Source organism: Mytilus edulis, chromosome 14 (genome assembly GCF_963676685.1).
Source record: "Mytilus edulis chromosome 14, xbMytEdul2.2, whole genome shotgun sequence".
NCBI lineage: Eukaryota > Metazoa > Mollusca > Bivalvia > Mytilida > Mytilidae > Mytilus > Mytilus edulis.
Window position 1 is genome coordinate 53,831,795 of NC_092357.1, and position 17,328 is coordinate 53,849,122.

General features: G+C 33.1%; 1 long non-coding RNA gene across 1 annotated transcript; it reads left to right on the forward strand.

Moving 5' to 3' along the window:
* Positions 1-207: 207 nt before the first annotated feature.
* LOC139502952 (uncharacterized) lies at positions 208-6,697 on the forward strand. The gene is made up of 3 exons (XR_011658982.1): positions 208-401; positions 3,485-3,578; positions 4,955-6,697. It is a non-coding gene; the product is annotated as an uncharacterized lncRNA (long non-coding RNA).
* The last annotated feature ends 10,631 nt before the right edge of the window (positions 6,698-17,328 follow it).

Consider the following 17,328-nt stretch of genomic DNA (forward strand, 5'->3'; position numbering starts at 1 on the left):
TACTAAATTGTATAGTACTAGAACCGAACACCTGTTTTGGGATATATATACATATAGTTAATTTACCGTAAATAACTGCGAGAAAATGAATAATACACAAGTTGATAATTGTCTCTTCTCTGCTCATTAATTTGCATGCAATATTTTCTCTGATTTACTTGTGAGATCACCGACACTAATAATAATTACCTTAAAAAAATAGGTGCTCCGTACTTGGAAGATCATATCGGATCCTATCAATTTATTGGTTCCATTCCCCCAATTAAATGAGTCTACACGTCTCCTTAGAAAAAATGCCTTGCAATGCGTCTGAACTACTAAGTACTTCCATATAATTTCGAAAACAGATAATAATCTATTTCACTGGATGAGATTGGGCTGACGGATTTTTAAATGGAAATGTATTAATTTTTATTTATAGCACAAGTTTTACAAGGCAAGATTATTCACCTTGTTCGCCCTACAAATCAAATGGTTGCCTCCTTACACCTACACGAGCTAAAACATATACATATGAACATTTGATATCATTTATTTTGTGTGACAACTCTTCACCAATGACCTGAGTGAAAGGTTGACATGGGCAGATCCAGAAATTTCCATTATTTTAATTTTTTGTTGTTGTTTTTTTTTTTGGGGGGGGGGGGGGGGGAGGCAGAGGGGGATGCTTGCTACAGTCATGCTTCAGTGATTCCCTATATAATCAACAAAATATTTCACACCAAAAAGGGGGGCGGGGCTTTCTCCTTAATACACCTTATCGCTATTCCCGGCTGACCCTGCCGCTTGAACTTTTGACGCATACAACAATCACTTATTCATTGTGGCGTCAGCTATTTTGTATTATGACGTCATAATTTTACGGGAACCTGTGTGATATCCAGTAATGGCGGACAAATAGCGATAAGGTGTATAAGAAATCTCTGTTTTCAGGCATAGGCTCATATAAATTTGCCTTTTGAAGAACTGAAATAAATATGAAACGGCTAATGAGTTTTCAGATGCTTTACATTAAAATACATCATGTACATACATGTGACATACACAATTATATATAAATGTAGAATCAAATCTTGATAAATGTATGTAGTTGAAATTGTTAGCTTTAAACATTAAAAAAATGAACTCCCAAAGTTTAAACACAATTAAGAATGACCATGTACATGATGTACATGTAGTCTGTAATGTATGCCATTGCCATGAAGCTAGATCATTGTAGGTAAACTGTCATCTATTCCCTTAAATCTTTGTCCCCAGTCACCCCAAGTTTGATTTAAATTAGGGAGCTTCCATTTGATTTTTATGGGGGGCTAGGATGAAATTTGAAAAAAATAGGCAGAACAGGAGTTTTGAGAAGAAAAAAAAGGCAGGATGAGACACTAGCAAAAAAAAAAGTCAGGACGACAATTTTGGTAAAAAAAGTCAGGATAAACTAAAAGAAAGAAAGGCAGGAACGAACAGAGTGAAAAATAAAAAGGCAGGACAGATTACAGCTAAAAAAAAAGGCAGGATAAAATTTTTCATCCTAGCCCCCCCCCCCCATAAAATTCAAATGGTAGCTCCCTTAGTCAAGTATATATCTACTCTATTAGGTCTCTAGATTGGATAGTGTATAACTTGCAAATTAAAATCATACTCCTTCCAAATTTCTTTCTTTAAAATATTATGGATGAAATAGCAAGTAAAGAATGAAATTAAATTGGATGAAATATGTCAATTTTTTTGGTAAAGTAGTATGTCTGAAGTTGTCAAACTTAATGATAGACCCTTCAGGGGCGGATCCAGTCATTTTAAAAAGGGTTTCCTAACCCAGGACAAAAAAGGGGGGGGGGGTAATTACATGTCCCCATTCAAATGCATTGATAGTCCAAAAAAGGGGGGTCTTTGACACATTCCCCATTCCCATTCTCAATTTTATCATGTAGTCGTCGTAGTCCGAAGACACTTAGTTTTCGCATAATTACTTTTAGTATAAGTTAACAGAAATCTATGAAACTCAAACACAGGGTTTGTGACCAGAGTTTTTGTCCAGAGTTTAGAAATTACATGAATTAGGGGCCAAAAGGGGCCAATATTAAACTTTGTTTGATTTTATAGAAAATTGAATTATTGGGGTTCTTTGATATATATATATTCCAAATCTAACTGTGTATTTAGATTCCTAGTTTTTTGGTCCTGTTTAAATTGGTCTATCTTAAGGTTCAAAGGGTCCAAAATTAAACTTATTTTGATTTTAATAATATTTAAATTCTTGGTGTTCTTTAATCATGTTAATATGCTGAATCTGAATATTTACTTAGATTTTTAGTATGGGCCCAAATTTCAAGTTGGTCCAAATTGGGGTCCAATATTTTACTTTGTTTGATTTCAAAAAAATTGAATATATATATGGGGTTCTTTGATATGCTGAATCTAACCATTCATTTAGATTTTTGATATTTTGGCCCGTTAACAAATTGGTCCACATTGAGATCTAAAGGGTCCAAAATTGAACTTTATTTGATTTCATCAAATAATGAATTATTTGGGTTCTTTGATCATGTTGATATGCTGCATCTAACCATGTATTAAGATTTTGAATATTGGACCATTTTAGAGGTTAATTGTCAATTTAAAATTTTTAAGTACTTGGACCACATTCATTCAATGTCAGAAACCTGTGCTGCATCAACTATTGAATCACAATCCAAATTTACAATTCAGAGTTGTATCCATAAAATTGAGAATGGAAATGGGGAATTTGTCAAAGAGACAACAACCCGACCAAATAAAAAAACAACAGCAGAAGGTCACCAACAGGTCTTCAATGTAGCGAGAAATTCCCGCACCCGGAAGCGTCCTTCAGCTGGCCCCTAAACAAATATGTACTAGTTCAGTGATAATGAACGCCATACTAATTTCCAAAGTGTACACAAGAAACTAAAATTAAAATAAAACAAGACTTACAAAGGCCAGAGGCTCCTGACTTGGGACAGGCGCAAAATGCGGCGGGGTTAAACATGTTTGTGAGATCTCAACCTCCCCCTATACCTGTAACCAATGTAGAAAAGTTTGAATTGAATGTTGTGTCCATACTTGCTCCAACTGTTCAGGGTTTAAAGTGTACGTTTGTATCAAGCTGAGCCATGCATAGCATTCTTATTGGTTATTTATATATTAATTTGAAATTTTGATGAGTTAGACACATACAGATTATACTGTAAACAATATTTCAGAGTTTAACGTAGTCAAGCAAAACAAATCATAGAAGAATAGTTGAATCATGTTTTTGTTGTCCAATGAAAAATTAGTACGAACACCAAGAAAAAGTATGGGAATGTTTGTTTTTTAAACTATTGACCAGGGTGAAAGTCTTTGAAAGTCATGACTGACCAAAAGTTTGTAAAATGAAATGGCACAAATATTCCATTCTTATTAAATATTATTGTATATAAAGAAAATACTGATGTTTAATAATAGTTTTTACCCTTTTTATGTTTTATAGGACAAGAAATATAGAAAAATAATGAAAAATATAAACAGTTTCAATAGAAATGAGCGACAAAACAAGATAAACAGAATACAACAAGGCCTAAATGGTAAGACCACTTCTATATACTGTAAATTCAGAAATTATTGCTTGCATTTATTATTTTTCAGGGAATGGACAACTTATTGTGATTACAAATAAAATCTGCATCAATTATATATACATGATATATATATATGTTTCTGTTATCAAAATATGATTTCTTATTTTTGCGATACTCACCCAGTCACATTAATCGCATTACTAAAAACCTCTGGATAATTTCTGAATTACAGTAATAAACATGATAAAAGTAATTGCCTTTGAATGATGACTCTTATAAAAATAAGAAGATGTGGTATGGTAAATGAGTGACTTATCCACCAGAGTTCAAAGAAGTGGATGCAAGAAATTAAAGGCCAATGATGGGCTGGCCTTCAATAATGAGACAACCACTTCCTTTATAGGTCAGCCAATAAAGATCCCAACATGAAAAGATTTAAACAATCCAATTTAGTTCAACATGTTCAAAAACAATAACAATTAATAAAAAGATATCATGTCTGTGAGCACTCAACCTCTTACCTGACCATAATATAGGACAGTGGTTCAAATAACACAGCATATGAACATTCTATAACAACTTTTGCAAGTGGCTAAACTTTAAATATCACTGCAAGGCACTAAACAACGAATATTTAATCTTGGACACAAAGCACTGAAATAAGAGAACTCATATAAAGCATGACAAGTAAGAATATCAAATGAAAGTTTCTCAAATGTTAAAGTCATATGAAACGAGTGAGTGATGAAAAATAAAGTTTGTCCAACTTTTGAACCAATGCATGTATACATCATTAACTTAGTCCTCTGTGCACGATTTTATCATTATTTTCACAAGTATATCATATAAATCGTCAATTTTTTTTTCTCTCTGTTTGTTATGATTTAACAAATAATGCTGCTCATTAAATGCCGTGTTTTGAAGCTGAGTTTTACCGATTGCCACCTTATAGTAATCAAATCACAAAAAGCATGGGTATTGAGCACGTGTTTAACATGTATAATCAGGTATTTGTTTATTTCAATGACAGATCCTTGCATATTGTGGTCACCGGATTTTTACGAGGAGGGTTACGCTCGGGTCACTATGTATATGGAAAATATGTATCGGCGAATTGCTTCCTGGAAGCAAGCAATTAAAAATAAGTAAACTTCTTCTAAATGTGGACAAATTAAAGAATTTTCCTCAGAAAAAAGTATATGTACTGAAGTTGCATAATGAAAACTATCCATTTAGTTATAAAAAACATAATTATTATACATATTTTTTTTTAATTTGAGGTTTCTTATGACTAACATGATAAAATAAGCCTATTTATATTGCTGTTTTTTTCTCCATTTATCATGTTTATAACTTCTTTTTTTTATTTTGTGTATTTATAGGTCAGATATCTTGGTTTTTATGATCATCGTCAGGTCCTGCAAGTCTATACTGAAGAGGAAACTTATTTGTTAATACTTTTCTACATAATGTGCTAATTGGATTAATTAATGTGAAATGAACTCAATTGTGTGTTTTTTCTGGAAAAAGAAATAGAAAAAATTCTACAAAATTGCTATAAACAAAATGGAGTACTATCAAAGATGCACAAGGACACAATGGTGTAAAATGTAACAACCTACATATTCACTGATGGATTATGGAGAAATTAAGAAAAAAAATAGTATCTTTGTCATGTTTGTTGTCGAAATAAACACATGCATTATCCATTCATGTACATAATATTATGTACATGGCTCTCCATCATATCAAATATACAGAGAAGATGTTTGAAGAACAAGTTGCCAAAATTTATTCAACCAATTGAAGGAAGATGTCTTGTGAATGGAATTATTTATGCACTGAACTGTTATGTAGGGGGTAGAATAATTATACACAGCAGCTGAAACAGAAGACAAGTTAATTTGACATGAAAAGTGTTTATTTTATATAATCTTTTGTATCAACATGATCAATAATTCAGTCTAGGAGAAAATATATTTATACTGTTTGTCAATGTTTGTACTGTTATGAAATTTTTATAGAGGAAAAACATTTCCTTAAGGGAAATTTGATGTTCAGAAATTTCCTTAGAGGAAATTTGAAGAACAATGATTTCCTTACAGGAAATTTCCTCAAAGGAAAATTTGAAGCGGCAAATTTCCTCAAAAGAAAAAGAATTTCCTCAAAGGAAATAATTATGCAGCAAATTCCTTAAGGGAAATCTTTTTCCCTTGAGGAAAACTCTTTTTCCTCTGAGGAAATTGTTGAAAAAAGGTGCATTACTTTTTCAACAGTGGTGCTAGAGCCAAACATATTTAGCATGTTTAGGACAAATATCAGAGAACCAATACCAATCAAGTTATCAACTTCATTTTGACTTAACTCCAAAAATGAAGGTGACAACTTTTGCACTCAGCGGAATTGCAAAATTGTCCCGGATACTGTTAATATTCTTATACAAGACCTGTTTATTTTCTCTTGCTTATGACCTTAGATATATTATTAATGCTGTATGTTTATGCTTATGACCATGATGACCTTAGATATATTATTGCTGTATGTTAATGCTTATGAAATTAGATATATTATTGCTGCATGTTTATACTTTTGACCTTAGATACATTATTGCTGTATGTTGATTGTCACTTGCTTATGACCTTAGATATATTATTGCTGCATGTTTTTTTTTAAATGCTTATGACCTTAGATACATTATTGCTGTATGTTGATTGTCACTTGCTTATGACCTTAGATATATTATTGCTGCATGTTTATGCTTATGACCTTAGATATACTATTGCTGTATGTTGATTGTCTTTTGCTTATGACCTTAGACATGTTAGATATACTATTGCTGTATGTTGATTGTCTTTTGCTTATGACCTTAGATATACAATGTATAATATTGCTGCATGTTTATGCTTATGATCTTAGATATATTATTGCTGTATGTTTATTGTCACTTGCTTATGACCTTAGATATATTATTCATGTTATTTGTGCAGGTTTATTGACACTTGCTTAAGTTATTTTATTGCTGTTTGTTTAATTTTCTGTTTTTGTTTCACACATTTTACTTGATGGTGTTATCTCAGTGAAAGATGAAATATTAAAACACAAGTGCCTTATTTGTTATACCAATTGTAATGTTTTGTCTTTTTGAAAATGATATTCTCAAATGTACATAACTTAAATTAAGAAGTGTTGAAATTAAGTAAGGATATGGTATGTGATTGCCAATGAGACAACTAAAAACCAGAGATAAAGGTATTTTCAGCCAGTGACTGAACAGCCGTCAACAATGAGCAAGACCTATCAACATTTAAATGTCTGCATGAAAAAAACACAAAAACATTCAAATAGATAAACATAAGACACTGTGTGCAATGGTGTGAAAGCTATATATGCAAAACTATATACTGAAAATTCAGAAATTATTGCTAGCAATTGTAAGTGCGATTTTTCTCAATTTCATCATTTTTTTGTGTGCAAAATTTAGAATAATCCTGTTTAGTTCATAAAAAATTTCAATATGCAAGTGTATATTATTGTGATTATAACCCTGTCACTATTTTCACAATAATAAAAACAGCAATAATTTCTGAATTTATAGTAGTTAAATTTTTGACACATAGTGATTTACTTTCAATTAAGCATGCCTAGACAAAAATCGTAGAACACACAATTATATATTTCTACAATTAAGATTCAAAGAAATACTTGTACCCATAATAACTTAGTCCGTTTTTTGAAATTGCTTCACTCATGCAATTAGAGGATTTTTTTATGTTTTCTTTTTAGTTATATCACTTCCCATGTGAACAATTATTGTTCCCATGGGAAAACATATTGTTCCCAAGGGAAAAATTATTGTTCCCACGGGAAAAATTATTGTTCCCATGGGAAAAATTATTGTTCCCATGGGAAAAAATATTGTTCCCATATGGGAAAAAATATTGTTCCCATGGGAAAAAATATTGTTCCCATGGGAAAAAATATTGTTCCCATGGGAAAAAATATTGTTCCCATGGGAAAAGTATTTTCCCATGGGAAGAAAAGGAGTTCCCTTGGGAAGAAAAGTTCCCTTGGGAAATTTAAAGTTTCCCTTGGGAAATTTAGAACTTCCCATGGGAACAAACAATTTACTTATGTTCCCATGGGAACTTTAAAGTTCCTATGGGAACTCTAAACTTCCCATGGGAAAAGTAATTTTTCCCATGGGAGGGAAAAGTAATTTTTCCCATGGGAACTTTCAATGTTCCCATGGGAAATTCTAATATTCCCATGGGAATTATCAAATTTCCCATGGGAAATGTACTTTTAATCAGCTGCAGTGACAAGAGTGACAACAGTGACAAGTTGTGACATATGGCATTTTTTTAATTTTTCAATAATCTATCACTGGGCAAATTTTTTTTTTGATATCTTGTAAACCGACAAAGTCAGATTTGCCGATACCGGAATGGCAAATTTGTCCCGCACAGTGTTTAATATTGCACTTGATTTTATTTAGTAAAAATACATTTTTAACTAAAGATAACGCCAATCTCTTGAAAAAAACATCAAACATATCACTCTTTTTTAATCATTACTTTTATACATTTAAGAATTGAATGCTTCTTTTTATAATTTTATTTGTGGTGTAAAAGCGTTAACCGAAGTGCATTTTGTAATCCGCGCACGATCAACGCGTTTACACTATTTAGTAATACATTTTTATGCTACAACCATGAAATCAAGATAGATATCAAGCCTCTCGTATGTTTTTCTATGCATTATTAATTCTAACCTTGTCACAGATAGCACATGTATTTATTTAAATTTCTTTTCATCGATACTTGGGGTTTCCCCTGTGTTATAGTTATACTATTTATAAGTTCAAAACTGGTTAGTGAAATTTGTTGTATTACGAGTTCTTGTTTTGGTTATTATTATATACAGGTAATATATGCACGTGAAATACTTTGGCGGTTTAAAAGGTGGGGTTCCGTTATATTATATAAAGAAAAATTACGGGTGTCATTTCATCAAAAGTGCTCACAATAACTACGACAGTTTGCAGGTTTTTGCTAAATACGATACGTCAAACTCTGATCCAGTCCTAGATGTTAGAGATCCGACAGAATCTAGTGGTGTCAATACCGAATTGTCGACAGATGGTGCTGTTTCATTCTTCTCTACTGTACTAAGCAGCGCGTTAGAGCAACAAAAATAAAACAACATTATTCAACATTTTGAGAGCCGTTTTGCCAATGATAAGTCGGACAAAGCTACTAGAGTAAATGCAACAGATTTTACATTCAAGCACGAAGATAACCGCATACAGCATAGTTTTAATATTGAACGTGATAAATTGTTCAAAATTGACAGTTATATTAAGTAGAAATCTTTGGACGCCGCATCACGCCTAATTTCAGAAGAGAAAGAGACATTAAGAACCTTTTTGCAGAACAGCATTTTAACAGTCATATGTTGGTACTATAAGTTGATTTCAGTAAATGTTTATTTCATATGAAATGTATCAATCTTCTCGCAATGAGATGATTTTATCACGCATGGTGATATGAGTAACAGATGAGTTTGACATGTTGTTATGCATGAACATTATGTTATTAGATCGCTTGAAGCAATTTTTTGGGTCGCGCAGTGTGACAATAATTCACGCAGGGTGAATTGAGTAACAGTTGAGTTTAAACTGTTATAATGTATGAACATTATTTTTTAGATCGCTTGGATCGACGTATTTGGTTGCATAAGGCATCATGAGATGTTGTATAGTTAAATTTATGTATACAGATATCATTAGAAAATTTTGATTTTCATTTATTCTTTTTTTCTATTTATAGTCTCAATGGAAACAATTTGAAGTTTATGCCAATAATCCAAGATTTTGCCGTCTATTATAGAATCTTCTAACGCCAAGTCTACTGATGAGTCTTATGTAGACGAAACGCGCGTCTGGCGTACTAAATTATAATCCGGGTACCTTTGATAATTATTTACACCACTGGGTCGCTGCCACTGCTGGTGGACGTTTCGTCCTCGAGGGCATCACCAGCCTAGTAGTCAACACAATGGTGTTGACATGAATATCAATAATGTGATCATGTTTACAAAACTTTGAATTTTTCGAACTAAGGATTTTCTTATTCCAGGCATAGATTACTGTAGCCGTATTTGGCACAACTTAATTAGGAACTTTGAATCCTTAATACTCTTCAACTTTGTACTTGTTTGGCTTTATAAATATTTTGATATTAGGGTCATTGATGAGTCTTATGTAGACGAAACGCGCGTCTGGCGTACTAAATTATTATCCTGGTACTTTTGATAACTATCTACTAATAATAATTATATATCGTATTTATTTAGAAAAATTTCTGAAATGGTGTGCTACGTTCGTACTACAGTATTAACCAGAATCATCTTCCACTATTTCGATTTATATTTGGGTGACTTATTCAACAAGGAATTAGTGTGTCATTTTTGGAGTCTAATTATTATTCTATTAAATGGCATCATGATAAGAACTATAAGGACAATCCTTGTTCAGATGAATTTCTTCATTGATTTTCGAGGGTGGTAAAAGAATTTTAATTAAGCCTATAAATAAAAAAGAACCGGCCACACCAGAGATTTTACAAATGATTATTTTGAAATATGGTAAAGATAATGATTTGTCTAGTTTGAGAAAATGCGTTTTATGTTTATTATGTTTTTCAGGTTTCTTAAGATACAGTGAATTAGCTGCTATCAAAGCAAAACACATTACTATTTTTGATAGTTATATGTCTATTTTTTAGAAAGGTGTAAAACCGATATTAATAGGCGATGTAGTTCGGTTATTATTTCTAAACCCGGAGGACATCTTTGTCCTGTTAAGGGGTTGTTAAAATATTTACTGTAAGCTAATATTGAGCTAGATTCTGATCAGTACATTTTCCGCTCATTGTATTATTTAAAAACACGAGGTATTTATAAGTTGTGCAGTAAAAATTCCCTTTCATATACTAGGGAACGATAGATTTTGCTTGTGGCATTTGAATTTGTAGGATTAGATAATTTGGTTTGCATAGTTTAAGAAGTGGTGGAGCTTCTACTGCAGCTAATTTTTGTATTTCAGAGAGATAACCGAAAGCTCACGGTCGTTGGTCAGCCGATAGATCTACAGATGGTTACATTATAGATGACATTCAATCACAAATGACGAAGTTACTGCGAACAACTAAAACTATATCTAGAGTTTTGTTTTATTTATTATACCAATGATTAAGTAAAGGAATGTTTTAAATTCGGACGAGAATGGCGAGGGAAAATTTAATTACATTTCTTTTCGTCGAGACTTGGCCCGTTCCCCTGTGTTATAGTTATACTATTTATCAGTTCAAAACTGGTTAGTGAGAGTAGTTGTATAACGAGTTCTTGTTTTGATTATAAATATATTGTTAGTTACGGTCATAAATCACCATTAAATTATAGCAACAAATTAATAAAACATTTTAACAATGTTTATTATACAAAATTTTACAAGAAGTATTACACAAATATTACTGTCAACTTAAATGTCAATCTTTATCTTTATCTGTATCCGGAAGTCTTCTCGGAATCCAATCTGAATATTACGTCCACTACTAAGATCATCTAGTATGATGTTGTTTGTAGAACAAAGGTGTCAATCCAAATGCTGTGAATACTAATGTCTATCGATGTCGAAGTCTAAAAGTTTTACTTTAGTGTCTGTATAAATATAGTTGTCACAGAAATTTCTAGAACACCGTGGAAAAGGAATGTCCTAGTAAACTGCAACGGAAGTTTCTGGTAAAATGTAGAAGATTAAATAACGCATCTTTTATTAGGATAATTCTGGCATCGTTATGTAAGTCAAATGGAAAGTTCCAATCATTCCATCAGTATCTGTGATGGAAACACTGATTTCTAAACTGCACAGCTATAAGTCAGATTATTTTGTAAACAACTATCAGGCCACACAACACAAATTATGCCAACATAAATAAATATAATAACTACAATATCATAACAATATATGGGTAATATATGCACGTGAAATACTTTGGCGGTCTAAAAGGTGGGGTTCCGTTATATTATATAAAGACACATTATGGGTGTCAATTCCTCACTACGACAGTTTTCAGTTTATTTACGGTTACATAAGCATATAAATGATTATAATACCAAGCTTTATTTCAATTCATTTAAATGTACTGACCGATTGTGTGTGTACTTGTATTGTTATAATATTATCAGATTATTACATGGCATTTTTCATATCGCATGTATTATCAGCCCTAGGTTCAATATCAGCCCAAGAGCCGCATGGCTCGAGGGCTAATATTGACCGAGGGCTGATAAAACATGCGATATGAAAAATTGCATGTTATGATCTTTTTATCATATGCTTCAACAATGGAGAATAATAACAGATTCATATATTGATCCTTTTACGTGGTTCCCAAATAGAAGTTCAAAGATTGAAAAGTTCACGGACGTCGGACCCAAATTTTCTACATTCGATATCAAATCTTTCTACCATATGCCTCAACAGAGGAGAAAACATTTTTAATATGGACGACTCGACAACCCCCCCCCCCTCCCCCCCCCCAAAGAGCCGCATGGCTTGAGAGCTGATATTGACCGAGGGCTAATAATACATGCGATATGAAAAAGGACATGTTATGATCTTTTTATCATATGCTTCAACAATGGAGAAAAAAACAGATTCATATATTGATCCTGTTACGTGTTCCCAAATAGAAGTTCAAAGAGTGAAAAGTTGACGGACGTCGGACTCCAAATTAAGTACATAAGATATGAAGTCTTTTTATTATACATGTATGCCTCAACAGAGAAGAAAAACATTTCAATATGGACGAATCGACAACAAAAAAAACCCAACCATATACATAATGAACACTGTTTGGAAAAGTCAACCTTTTCAAAGTAACTTTCTAAATTTTGTTTGAAACTTATAAGGAATGCATTTGTTTAATAATTTGTTTGCTTTTTTATTTTTATTTATTTTTTGTTATTATTTTACACAATATACTTTCCAGTATCTGAATAATTGTTTTGTACACTATTTCGTAATGTTTTTCACTAAAAACGTAGCATTAAGGTGTATTTTCCGGGATTTGCCGAGTATCACCGGAATGCCATGTGATAACGTTACGGAAAGGCATGTGATAACAGTCGAAGCATGTGATAAACTTTTCATATCAGCCCGCTAAGCACCAATTCGAAAAATATGGAATTTACGTTAATTTAATGCTTTTATCACAGTAAAAATCATAAGTTATTTAGTCTAAGTACATGATAAGTTGATTTATAATGTCATTAAACATTGCTTACTATAGAGAAGAAAAGTTACTGCGAGCAACTAAACCTATATCTAGAGTTTGTGTTATTTATTATACCAAGGATTAAGTAAAGATTTTATTTTAAATTCAGACGAGCATGGCGAGGGAGAATTTAATGATGTTGAATTTTATACGAAAATCAAACTTTTCTCGCTACATTGAAGACCCATTGGTGGCCTTCGTCTGTTGTCTGCTCTATGGCCGGGTTGTTGTCTCTATGACCCATTCCCCATTTCCATTCTCAATTTTATTGATAGGGGTATGCCTCGCGATTGTTGTCAGCAATCTCAATTGCGGATTATAATGAAACACAAATGTAATGTAATAATAAGACGAAAAATATCAGTCTATATGAGTTTTTTGTAGTCAAAATATCGCTTTTGAAAGGACAAGGTATGATAAGGGCCGTTTCTGGCCCCCCTTTTTCCAGAATTTTTAAACTTTGAAGTTGAAACCCATCACGCCTGTGTAAGGAACTGCAGTATCTGATCGTCCATGTAGAACCTTATTTTTAGGTGTCATGTACTCAAATATGTTCAAACTGAGACCTTGAAAAGCCCTAAACGACGTAAAGTGTAAAAAATCTACAATTTCGTCATGTTCGGAGAAAAAATTTGACATCAGCGCCAACGTAGACCATCCTGAAATTTTCAACTATCAACTGTACTCTTATGTATTTTTCACATAATAAAATATCATGGTGGTCTACGTTGGCGCTCATGTCTAAAAATTTGAAAAATAATCCGATTGTTTACATATTTTGACAAGTCATTATAATACGTGAAAGTGAACGGCACGGGTACGAAATTGTTCCGGGATCCATAATTGATCAGAATATCACGTACGGATTGTTTTATGTCGTATCCTATGGAAAGCCAACGGGATCAAAATTCTTAATTCGTAACTTGTCAATTCGTAACTTGTAACTGTGTAATTTCTAAAGTGTTAATTCGTAAATTGTTATAATTTGTAACTTGTTACTGTGAAATTCATAATGATTAATTCGTAAATTGTCAATTTGTAACTTGCACCTTTGTAGTTTCAACATTCTTAATCGGTAAATTGTCAGTTTGTTACTTGTAACTGTGCAATTTCATAATGCTTCATTCGTGAATTGTCGATTTGTAACTTGTATCTTTGTATCAAAATTCAACATTCTTCCTTTGTTAATTGTCAATTTGTAACTTGTAGATTTCAAAATTCTTTATTGGTAAATTGTCTTTTTGTATATTGATGTTTTGTAACTTGTAACATGTGACTTGTCGATTCGTGAATTGTCGATGTGTGAAATGTCGAAGTGTTAAATGTCATCGTTGTATTATGCTAACGATCATTATGACGACAGATGGCGCTCGGGTTCTTCTTCAGTGTATAATCCTCCTGTAAGTTGGAGTACCTCAATCATTGTCCATGTGGAATATATACATAAGTAATTTTAATCCATTAATTTTATTTTGTTTACTGACGTGGACTTTCGTTCGAGAACGGAAACTATATAAAAAAAACCATCCCGACTTGTTCAGTCCCTCAACGTTATTGATCTCTTCTAATTACGGGGTTAATGAACTAGTCGTTGGTCAGTGGAATATTACGACTGGATTATTCAGGTATATACATAAGGAGATGTGGTTATAAACCGTATGATTGCCAATGAGACAACTATCCACCAACGCAAAGTACAAATAAAGTCGATGTAAGCAACTATAGGCAACCTACGGCCTTCATCAATGACAAAACCTAATACCATATAGTCGGCTTTAAAAGGCTACATCATGACTGAAAACCCCAGGTACTAGTAATAAACGATTGCTATTAATCATAAAATGCTATTATCGGACCATTTTATTCTGACAGGAAAGGGCTGACATATATATTCTATTCTGCTGTTGCCGGTTATATGGTCGGGTTGTTGTCTCTTTGACACATTCCCCATTTCCATTCTCAATTTTATGTATATGCCTACTGAATTTTTCTGGTCAAGAAGCTTAAAAATTGTCGCTACCAGATTTCCTACAATAAAAATGTTCAACCAAAAAGACCAAAATATTCACGAGTCCCTCGATCTCAAAAGTTGCTTAATGCCCCGTACTCCCGATAGGAACCCCACCTGGTGCCACACCTCCTTATAGCCCGGCAACCTTACTAAATCTAACATGTTGTCAATCGTTAATTAACTGAAATGATTCACGATGTTAATCAATATACCTATTTTTTTTGAAATTTGCATGTCAAATATAAAATAAAAAATCATTTGCAAAAAATTCGTAACAATATAATCCTAATATCCTATTGACAAACCAAGTTGTATTCCGCCTGGCTCTTCTGTCGAGCAGTCAGCCAGGATCCCAGGCTATCATTTTACTCTAAAAATGACCAAATACATACTCCTTTGGCCAAACCCCAAATCATGTGCAAATATTTTCGTGGAGAAATAAAATTAAAGAACCTTAGTGAGCGCGTTCACATGCCCCACGTCCCCACGTTGTCACTGGAGAAATAAAATAACTGTAAGAAAAAAAAGTTGTATACGAAAAAAAAATGAATCATAATTTCCTGTCGATATGTACATCTACATAGTATGTCCTTATTATCTACAAGGTTTCATGAAATTATGTGGTGTGGTTTCAGAGGAGTTGCGACGATAAACTGTTGCAGAGGTATATCGAAGCACATAAGTTCAAAGGGGCGTAACTTCTAGAAAAAAAATCAGTGAAATGTAATTTCTTGTCGATATGCAAATCTACTTAGTATGTCCTTATTATCATGAAATTCTGTTGTGTGGTTTGAGAGGAGTTGCGATGACAAGAAACAGAACCGATGGACTGACGTACGGACGGACAGGCAGACAGACAGACGGACGGGTCAAAACATTAGTGTACGCATATAAGAGATAATTGCCTCTTTCATGCAAATGGCGATATGGCAAGATCTTTTCTCTGACAAGTCAGAGGGAGAGGGCGTCAATTTGTTTAAAAGTGGGAGTATTAGGAAGGGGGGTTTGAGATTTCAAAAAAACACTGGCCTTTGTTAGTCTTGTATGATTTCTAATTTTGTGTATAATTCGGAGTTCAGTATGACGTCCGGTATGACTGAACTAGTATACATATTTGTTTAGGGGCCAGCTTTGACACATTCCCCATCTCCATTCTCAAATTTGTGTAGGTGACGCGTGTAGTAAAAAATAAACAGTTTCATAGTTTAACGATCATGGTCTTTAAAAAATACATAGAGGGGACACCTCCTAGTATATTTCGATCTTGTACCATGATCATTTTAGATCTGTATCTGTAGGAGAACGTTGTGGATACAAATACCGGCTTTAATACAACGGTAGAGAGAGCGCCGTCGATGTATTGACGATGCACGAGAGTAGTTTCTGAACGGCTGTCAACGCTCGGTGTACGCACTACGCTTCTTCAATGTGGTTCTATTCGAATACTGTTTTTACGAAAAATTAGTTAGAATATTGTTGTATTTTACTCGTTGAGATCTCAAAACACTTCGTGTAGTTTTTTTTTATCTGCATGTGTGTTCACAACATTTCTTGACTGATAATTGTTAAATCGGGCCCTTGGCAGCAATTTAGTGTTCTTTTTGGACGAGCTTTTTTTAAATTGTCTGGTTCTATAGCACTGCGACCACCTCGTACAGAAATATTAGCTTCTGACTTGTTTGTATGTCTTGAGTGTATGTCTTGTAGTTTCAGTTTGGTGAGCGTGTTTGAGACGCAACCGACTTCTCTGGATTTGTACTCTCGATCTGTTATAAATCTCACAGGTTGTCGCTGTATTCTTTCAATCTTATTGATGATTGTAGATGTCAACTGGTCTCATACTATTGACGATATGATATCCCATTATTGACCTGACCATTAAAATATATGCGGTTTTCTCGCATTCCGGTTGACAATATCTCAAATTTTAGGGCCTCGATTAGTTTTCTGGTTCCTTTAGATTTTATTACAAAATAGTGCATATTCAACACAGTTTTGATATATAGTATACATTAACTAAGTGACTCATTTAAAATATTTTTTCATTCAATTTGTTTTGCAAAGTACTTATATGATATCATTAAACATTTTTTATAGATATAGGAAGATTTGGTATAAGCGCCAATGAGACAACTCTCCATCCAAAAAACAATTTATAAAAGTAACCCATTATAGGTCAAGATACGGCCTTCAACACGGAGCCTTGGCTCACACCGAGCAACAAGCTATAAAGGGCCCCAAAATTACTATTGTAAAACCATTCAAACGGGAAAACCAACAGTCTAATCTATATAAAAAACAAGAAACGAGAAACACGTTTAAATTACATAAACAAACGACAACTACTGTACATCAGATTCCTGATTTATGTTCATTACTCACGGGCCAAATAAATAAAGACTGTTCG